At 38.8% G+C, this 9,812-nt stretch overlaps 1 long non-coding RNA gene across 1 annotated transcript in view; it reads left to right on the forward strand.

Annotated features, from left to right (window-relative positions):
* Positions 1–420: 420 nt before the first annotated feature.
* LOC108534058 (uncharacterized) overlaps positions 421–9,812 on the forward strand; it is a 32,283-nt gene continuing 22,891 nt past the window's right edge. The window contains exons 1-2 of the long non-coding RNA XR_001886873.1: positions 421–605; positions 1,023–1,129. This is a non-coding gene — a long non-coding RNA (uncharacterized LOC108534058). The remainder of the gene's footprint in view (positions 606–1,022; positions 1,130–9,812) is intronic.

Raw genomic sequence — 9,812 nt, forward strand, 5'->3', positions numbered from 1 at the left:
TCATGTTTTTTTAACTTGCCTATGCCTCAGTGGATGATGTCTGGAACAAATATCCACCGAGGCATAGAAAAGTTAAATATAATTTCTATAACTTTCAATGACAATAATATGTTATTGGAATCATCATTGTTTTAAGTACATATTACTTGGGAAATAGTGATGTGGTTTTCTTGGGTTTCCTGAACGATGTATAGCATTTCTGCAGGTGACTAGTGAGAGGTATTGCTTGAGGATAAAAGAAATTGGTGGGGAGACAGAGAAAGAGATTCACCTTTATTGGTCAATTGGGGAAGAACAGATGCTTTATAGCAAGGAGTTGCATTAAAAAATCATGTTATTGGCATTTGATTTGACTGGAGGCAGAATAATAATTCACCTATGACATTATTTTAGCAATTGAGATGGAGTGGAAACAACTTGAAAAAAGACAAAGAAGAAGCATTAAAGATTTAACTTAATCTTATTTAAAAATCACTAAATTTGGAGGCTGGTGGAGATTTGTGATAAAAGAAAACAGTGAGCAGAAGATTACTGAACCCAGGTCCTTATGGAAGGTGTCACCAACAATGGTTACCCAGAATGAAATACCAAGTAAAGTGTCACAGGTAAGAGAGCTTGGCAAGTTCTTCCCTGAATAGTCAGATAGTATATATTTTGGCTTTGCTAAATGTGAACCCGAAATTAGCTATTGCAACTACTCAGTTCAGCTGTTCTAGGATGAAGAAAGCCGGAGACAACAAGTAAATAAACAGGCGTGACTGTGTTCCAATAATATTTTATTTACAAAAACGGGAAGTGGGATGGATTTGGTTCACAAGTAATAATTTGCCGGCTATGTAGTTATCAATTTTGAAATAAAAACTATCAAATGAAATGTCAAGTAGCCTATAGAGATTTCCCTGTAGTTCAGGCAAAATAGAAACAGATTTACAACGAACAGTTTAGAAATAAGTTGACAAAGGGTGTGTATATTTTAATTATGTTACTTTTATTAATATATATCTCTTCAACTCTGGGGATAGCACAGATAGATTACCGCTCATGACAAAGAGGAGATTTGCTTAACTGAGACTCAGAACAATCTTGGAACGGGTGATAGCGTGTGGTGCCTCCGGAATGATGGGATTGGGTAAGAGCATTTTTAGCCTAATGGCGTTACTTCTTTGCAGACATTTTTAGCTGATGGTTTGGTATTTACTCTTTAAGTTTGCCTTCTGAGAGTAACCTCCTCGAATGTTGTGCCATTTTTCTCTCCATCATGATGATGCTGTAAGAATATAGTGAAATGTATCCTGTTTGCATTCACTTTTACTCCGAGAAAGATGAGAAGAGTCATTAAAGGATTCCCTCTGGAGGTTCCGGACACAGTAGCTATCAAGCTGGTAACTCCTAAGTGGGTTAGATGTTTGTGGATTAGACCACAGCTCTACTGCCACTCTTAAATGTGCTTGCCTGTGTAATTTATGGGCCTGAAAGCCTGAGAATTTCACTTCCCAGTGCTTGGCAGCTGGTTTCTAGTTAGGTTATTCCACTATAAAATATTGGCAGGACATTAGAAGGTGAGTGAAACTATTTCCTCCCTTCTGTTTTTGGCTGTGACACCAATGTCAGCAGTCCATCTGTGACACCAGCAGCTTTTGCTATGATGCGGACCATATTGTAGAGATTTTATGGTTCTCTCTGTGGCAAGGTATCCTTTGTGTATCCTTTGTAGAAGATGAAAACTCCAGTACTCAAAACTGTTACTAAGTCTCTCATCCTACATCTGCCCAACTTTTCTCCTACTTACATAACTTGGGTGCTAGAAACATGCATTGCAAGCCTTCTGGGTTGCATGCTGTCCTGTCTGATATGTCAGCTGCATCCCTCAGGACCAAAGAGACAGCAGGCCCCTGACAGGAGCTATCCATCTCCACCTCCTCTGTACCACTCTGTGTGCTATAATTTCTTCACAAGTGTGGTGTCAGAGCGATCCCTTAAAAACCTAAGTCACGCCGGGCGCGGTGGCTCACGCTTGTAATCCCAGCACTTTCGGAGACTGAGGCGGGCAGATCACGAGGTCAGGAGATGGAGACCATCCTGGCTTACAAGGTGAAACCTCGTCTCTACTAAAAAAAAAAAAAAAAAAAAAAAAATAGCCGGGCGTGGTGGAGGGTGCTGTAGTCCCAGCTACTCGGGAGGCTGAGGCGGGAGAATGGCATGAACCCAGGAGGCGGAGCTTGCAGTGAGCCAAGACTCTATTAAAAAAAAAAAAAAAAAAAAGGCCTAAGTCACAAAAACCAAAGTCCTACCTAACAATGACTTATTCATGAGGTGAGCAGCTCTCTTGCTTGTTACCGCTCTGACTTATCTCTTACTATTTTTCCCTCATTCACCTTGCTGCAATCATTTTACCTTCCCTGCTGTTTGCTGTTCCTCAGGCATTCTGGACACAACACTGTCTTAGAGCCTTGTTCCCTCTTCCCTCAGGTTCCTCATGGACACTGTCTCCCCATGTTCAAGGATAAGATCAGGGGTTATCTTACTGGGGCCTCCTCTGATCAATCTATTTGTAGTTACAACCTCTCCCCTAGCCCCGGCACCACAGTTTCCTTTTTCTGCACTATCAATGTCCATAAAATTTACTATGTTTGAGCACATAAAATTCAGCAAAAGTTAAATAAATTGACATTTAATTAAATTTACTGAATATTTTATAAAACCTAAACAGACAATTCTAGCATTCAATGTCCCTCTAGTTCCCAAGATCAAGAACTGGAATTATACTACCAGTGTGTTATTTCAGCAATCCCAATCACAAATAAATACTTGGGAGAAATCTTTGTGTGTCCAGAATTGGTGGGTTCTTGGTCTCACTGACTTCAAGAACGAAGTCGCGGACCCTCGCGGTGAGTGTTACAGTTCTTAAAGATGGTGTGTCTGGAGTTTGTTCCTTCAGACCTTCAGATGTGTCTAGAGCTTCTTCCTTCTGGTGGGTTCGTGGTCTTGCTGTCAGGAATGAAGCTGCAGACCTTTGCGGTGAGTGTTACCGCTCTTAAAGGCAGCGCGCCTGGAGTTGTTCCATCTTTCTGGTGGGTTGGTGGTCTCGCTGGCTTCAGGAATGAAGCTGCAGACCTTTGTGGTGAGTGTTACAGCTCATAATGGCAGTGTGGACCCAAAAAGTGAGCAGCAGCAAGATTTATTGCAAACAGCAAAAGAACAAAACTTCCACAGTAGAAGGAGACCCCAGTGGGTTGCCATCCCTGGGTCAGGCAGCCTGCTTTTATTCCCTTATCTGGCCCCACCTGCATGCTGCTTATTGGTCCATTTTACAGAGAGCTGATTGGTCTTATTTGACAGACTGCTGATTGTTAGGTTTATAATCCTTGAGCTAGATACGGAGTCACAGGCAGCGCTAGTTAGCTAGAGTACAGAGTTAGCTAGCACTAGTACAGAGTACCACATGGGTGTATTCACAAAACCTTGAGCTAGGACACAGAAGTACTGATGGTGTATTTACAAACCTTTGAGCTAGACACAGAGTGCTGATTGGTGCATTATAATCCTTGCGCTAGACACAGAGTCTACAGAGTGCTAGTCTTTCCAAGTCTGCCACTAGGTTAGCTAGATATCAGAGATCCAACTCGGTGTATTCAAACCCTGAGGTAGACACAGAGTGCTGATTGGTGGTTATTTACAAACCTTGAGCTAGACACAGTGTGCTGATTGGTGCACATACGATCCTTTGGCTTGATATAAAAGTTCTCCAAGCCCCCATCCAGTTCAGGCAGCCAGCTGGCTTCACCCAGTGGATGCTGCACCAGGGCTGCAGGCAGAGCTGCCCGGGAGCGGAGCGAGCCTGCACTCTTCAGCCATTGGGCTGTGGATGGAACCCGGCGCCAGAGAGCAGGGGGCGGCGCCCGGTGGGGAGGCTCAGGCCACGTTTGAGCCCACCGCAGGGGGAGGAGCTCAGACACGGCGGGTTGGAGGTCCCGAGCTGTGCCCCTCCCGGAGGCAGCCAAACCCAGCGAGAATTTGAGTGCAGCGCCGGCAGGCCGGCACTGCTGGGGGCCCGGCACAACTGCGGCAGCTGCTAAGCCCCTCACTGCCTGGGGCCGGCGGTGCCAGCCGGCCGCTCCGTGTGCAGGTCCTACCGAGCCCGCCCCCGCCAGAACTCACACTGGCCTGCAAGCGCAGCGCCGGTTCCCTCCCGCGCCTCTCCCTGCACACCTCCCCGCAAGCAGAGGGAGGAGGCTCCGGTCCTAGCCATCTCAGAGAGGGGCTCCCACGGTGCCGTGGCAGCCTGAAGGGCCCCTCAAGCGCCGCCAGAGTGGACTCTGAAGCCAAGGAGGCGCTGAGAGTGAGGGCTGCTAGCACTTTGTCACCTATCATTTGCACATATAAAAAAAGAGACATTTACAAAAATGATCGTAGCTGCACTCTCCACAGAACCAAAGTATGGAAGAACTTAAAATAGAAGAGCAGGTGCATAAACACTGGGATAGTGGGTCAATAATGCAAGATTATGTGGCAAAGTGAATGGATTATATGGCATCCAAAAATAACCATAGATCTTAGGGATATAACTTACAGTCTGTAAAAAAATAAAAGAGAAATTTGATTCCTAAGTACTATAATTTTTTTCTCAGCTACCAAGCCCAACTGAGCAGAGAACTTCAATAATTTCTGAATGCCCTCAGGATCACACATTGAAACACAAATATGAATAAGAAAATGGACTTTCAACAATTCTAAGAAAAAAATACTTTGTTAAGGAAGATCTATTTCATTCATTCAGAGAGAAAGATTGTCTTACTAAGCTCTTTAGCTGCTAAATCCCTCCCTGAAGTACAAATTAGAGTCTATCTTCAACAAGGGTGGAGGCATAAAATACAAAAGTCATGGCATTTGAACATAGTAAATTTTTGTTTGAAGACAATGGGCAAGAAATTTTGAGAAACATTTTTCTGGGCCTGAAGGTCTGTAAGTTGCACTGAACCATCACTATTTACTGAATCTCAGTTCCAGAGATGTTAATATCATTTAAAAAATACCTTTGATTGTGTGTGTGTGTGTGTGTGTGTGTGTGTGTGTGTGTGTGAGAGAGAGAGAGAGAGAGAGAGAGAGATAGTTTGGTATCTGGGGTTTCCTTGTTTTTGTCTAATCGTAATACTTCTGCCTTAGCCTAAGTCCACACAAATCTGTGTGTGTTTGTGTGTGTGTGCGCGTACGCGCATGAGCATGATAATTTGATATCTGGGGTTTTCTCGTCTTTGTCTAATCGTAATAGTTATGCCTTAGCATAAGTCCACAAAAATCTGGGAAGCTATACTCTACAAAGGTAATCATATTAGTAAATTGTAGGATAAAAATGGGACTCTTCTCTAGGGATGTTCTCCCTATTTTCTTTTCAGTAAGAAGGAAAGTGTATGCCCCAAAACAAAAGAACCATTACAGAAAGTCAGGCTGTTTTTTCATCCTGTTCCAATTTGACCTGAGTCCACACTTAACAAGAGGATTCAGTTGCTTTTCTTATATGTTTGTGTAGGGTCCCTGAGAGACTCTAGCAGTAACTAAATGATAGGAAGCAAGCTAATGTCACTGTCCTCTCTGGAAAAGGGGGTTTTTAGAGTAAAATATGATGAAATACAGGAAACTGGTGGTAATAAATTATTCAAGATAACAATAGTTTTAGGGCATCCAAAAGTTATCTTTTAAATAGTAGCCTACAGCTGAACTGCATATCAGAATATGGTTAACTTTGTACTTGGGGTTGACATGATCTTGTAGGTAAGGTTAAATAACAAGGATACCATTTTTCTCAATGCCATAAATATTTCCACTTTTAATCCATGATTAAGCACTCCTACTGAATTGAAAATGCAGTTGATGAAGTAATTTAACTAATATATCTTTTAGTACCCTGTGTTTTCAGTCAATACAAAACTACTTGCGTGAAGTCATTGGTGAATATAGCTTCAGGAAAATTACAAGATATCTATTAAAAAATCAAATTTCTGAGAGCAATACTTTAATTTTTCCTAAAATTCCACTTTGAAATCTCCAATTAACCCTCTGTTTGACCTCTACTTCAAGAGATGCGAGTATAAAAGCCTTCAAGGCAATGGTTAATTGGATACACACTTTCTAAGTGAGAAGTTTGAAGAAGCACTTTTATAACTAATTCTTTAGAAGTAGACATCTATTTGACTGAGGTATTTCAGTCTAATTTTTGCATTTCACAAAACAGCTGACCTTCTTATGGTTTTCTGTTTAAAAATTGTTTTAGAAATTATGTTGTTTCAATTAAGAAAAATTAATGTCTGTCAGTTTGCAAGATGAATTCCCCTTAAAGACACAAAGAGAAGCTAGACAGTCAACATCGTCAATTTCTCTCAGGTTTTCCTGTTGTATTTTAGAATGAATAATATCTAAAACTCTATAAATTCTGTTGTCCAAAGAATTAATTGATATCCTTTTAGGATAAAATATCCTTGGCTTAAGATTTTACAAAATTATGGCCTAACAAATGTATATTTTGATATAACTCCTGTTTCAAACAGCAATTGTAGGCAAAATATTTTTTTTTTAAATAGTCGGATTCAGAAACGATATCTTTGTAGATTAGAAAAAGAAGGACTAAATAAAGTGATGATTATAAATGAGCATTGGATTTTCTGTGCTATGAAAGCAGGAAAGAGTGGTGGTGGTTTGACCCTAGAGGGAGAAAGAGGTATAGAAGTGCTCCATGCTAGATTTGGGACCAGAGATAGTCTTAAGGCTTGAAGCTGGGATGTGGTTGCACCACCTCTCAGTAAGTAGCCCATGGCTGGGAAACTCTGAGCCTAGGGAGGAAGGACAGTATATTACAGAGAAAACCAACAATTTTCAGCTGTCACAGAGATTCTGTCTATAAAATATCACCATCACCACGACACTGGCACAAGTATGGCCTACATAGAGGATAGTTGTTCTTGGGCAAGCTAGCCACATAATCATTATTAAAAAAAGGATGAGCACAGAGGGAAAAAAAGAGAAAAATAAGATACAAATGAACCAAAAAAGTGAAAACTTATTATTTCAAATTAATATACATAAACAAATAGAAAGTAAAATTTGAAATCTAATTGTATGAAAGATCAATGATAAAATTATAACAAAGCACTGATAATTCTTTCATGAATTAAAAATAAAGTGTTATTCAATATTTAAAATTTATCTTCAAAGAAATATATAAGGAAATTACATCTGCAAAAAATACGAAAGGAGGATATAAAAACATGATCAAACGAAGCAGGTAAACAAGAATTTGAAAGCGAAACAATTACATTTCCAGATGAAAATCAATGTTTGAAATTTAAAAATATGTGTAAGGGATAGGCTCTAGCCCCTAAGAAAATAGTAAGTTGGAATATAAAATTGAGAAAAATTACAGAATTTTGCTTCAAAAGTTTAAAATGAAAAAAAAAGGTAAGTAGAAGAAAGATAAATACAGGAGATGATTTTTTCTAAGAATACTTCAAGGACAGAAAGTCAAGGGAATAGCAAAGAAATAATACACAAATAGTTAAAACTCAATGCTTTTAACATAATCTCTTTTCTCAGAAAAGCTTGGTATTAAAACAGTACCCAGTATATTCATATGGTAAATAAATGGAGACACAGACAGTCACAAGATGAGAAACTGAGCAACAGGGATAAAGAAATAATTTTAAATAAATATCAGAGAAACAAAATATATTAACTAGTGTAAAGATCATAGGTATATAACAGTTTTTACCACTACAATTAATGCTAAAAGAATGGAGCTAAAAGAAATATACTGGAATTACTTTACTAAATTGTCATTCAAGTTTTGACTTCCTTGCAAATGAAGTAACTGGAACTGAATTTCCACACACCCCATCCCCACCTGAAACAACTGAAAATTCAGACTTTATATGTAAACCAGTGGCTCTCAAGAAATTAGACATCAGGCAATGAAATACTGTGATCCCTTGGAGGCAGAAAATAAACAAACAAGGTTAGTTTGTAATTCTCTAGCTTACTGCTCAGAAATAGGTATTTCAAGCTATGGGGTAGGGTGGGAGAATCCAGGCAGAGATCCACAGAGTCCTTGATTTAAGGACACAGAACTGAGCATGCAGGCAAGTCAGGGTGTCCTCAAAGTGCAAACCAAGTACTAGAGAACAAAAAGAGCTGCATAGGGAAAGAACTCCCCAAATCTGCAAAAGGTCCCCTTCAAGTCCAAACATCTACTGATCACTACAGGTGTGTGAGAAAACAAATGGAGACTGCCAAACAAATCACTTGAATAGGTTAGGGTGAACAGTGCCTGACATACAAACCAGGTTTCAAGTAATGCCTGTTCCCACCAGCCAGAGTGGAAATCGCCATAATTAATGTTACACTGAATAGAGTACTAAGATCTTGTATCAGTAGTAGAGAAAATTACTCTATACTAAAGGCTGCTTTGATCCAAGAATGGTCACAAGAAAGATCCAAAAAAATAAAATGTTCCCATTTGCATTTAGCAAATAAAGCTCAGAAGCTTCTACAGGACTGCAAAATATATCTGCGACATACAAGGTAAAATGTGTAGCATCTGACACCCAATCAAAAACTATGAATCAGTCAAAAAGGCAGTAAACTATAACCCATAGCTGGAAGAAAAAATAATTGATGTTGACTCAGAAATGATACAGATGGCAGGATTACTAGATCAGGACTTTAAAAACTAACTGTATCCTATATCCCATCAAGAAACTAGATCAAAGAATAAACATATTAATGTGAGGTATGAAATAAATTACAGAGATCTAAACTTCTAAACATGAAAACTATAATATCTGAGATGAAAAGTACACTGAAGGTGATAAAGGTTAGAAGAGATACGTCAGAAGCAAGAAGTAATACAATTGAAGACATAGTAAAAAAAAAATCTATCAAAAAGTAAATGGAAAGAAAAAGGATTGAATGAAAAAAAAATAAGCAGAGCGTTGGTAAAGTGTGGAACAACTGCAAGCAACCAAATGTGTGGGTATTAGAGTTCCATAGAGAGGGAGGAATTGGGTAGATACATTTAAATATATAATGGCTAAAGATATTCCAATGCAAATAAGAAGATAATAGTACATCTTTAAAGTACTGGGGCAAAAAGGAAAAGTCACTTTACAGTCCTTTACTAAGAGAAAATAAATTTTAGAAAATAAAGGCAAAACAAAGATTTATACAAACATAGATAACTAAAGCACTCCATCACAAGCTGACTTTCATCAAAATAATTGTTAAGTCCGGGTGCGGTGGTGCACGCCTGTAGTCCCAGCTACTTGGGAGGCTGAGGCAGGAGAATCGCTTGAACCTGGGAGGTGGGGGTTACAGTGAGCTGAGATTGTGTCACTGCACTTCAGCCTGGGTGACAGAATGAGATTCAATCTCAAAAAAAAAAAAAAAAAAAAAAAAATGTTAAGTCTTTCAAGCAAAAGGAAAATGATACCACATGGATCATATATATGATATAAATGTGTATAGACAATGAAACACAGAATATCAAAAATAGTAGCTTCATGAGTAAATATATATATATTTATTTTTATTATTTAAATAACTAAAATATAATTCACTACTTACAAAAAGGATAAAGCAATGTATTGTGGAATTTACAACATCTATTGAAATAAAATATACAACAGTATAAAAGCTTTGAAGGTCTAAATAGAAGTATACTCTTGTAAAGATAGATTGTATGTTAAGTAGCATAGTATATTTGAAAATAGATTGTGAGAAGTTAGAATGTATACCCTAAACTTTATACAACCACTAAAATAATACAA

The sequence above is a fragment of the Rhinopithecus bieti genome, unplaced genomic scaffold (assembly GCF_001698545.2).
Source record: "Rhinopithecus bieti isolate Rb0 unplaced genomic scaffold, ASM169854v2 scaffold_9996, whole genome shotgun sequence".
Lineage (NCBI taxonomy): Eukaryota > Metazoa > Chordata > Mammalia > Primates > Cercopithecidae > Rhinopithecus > Rhinopithecus bieti.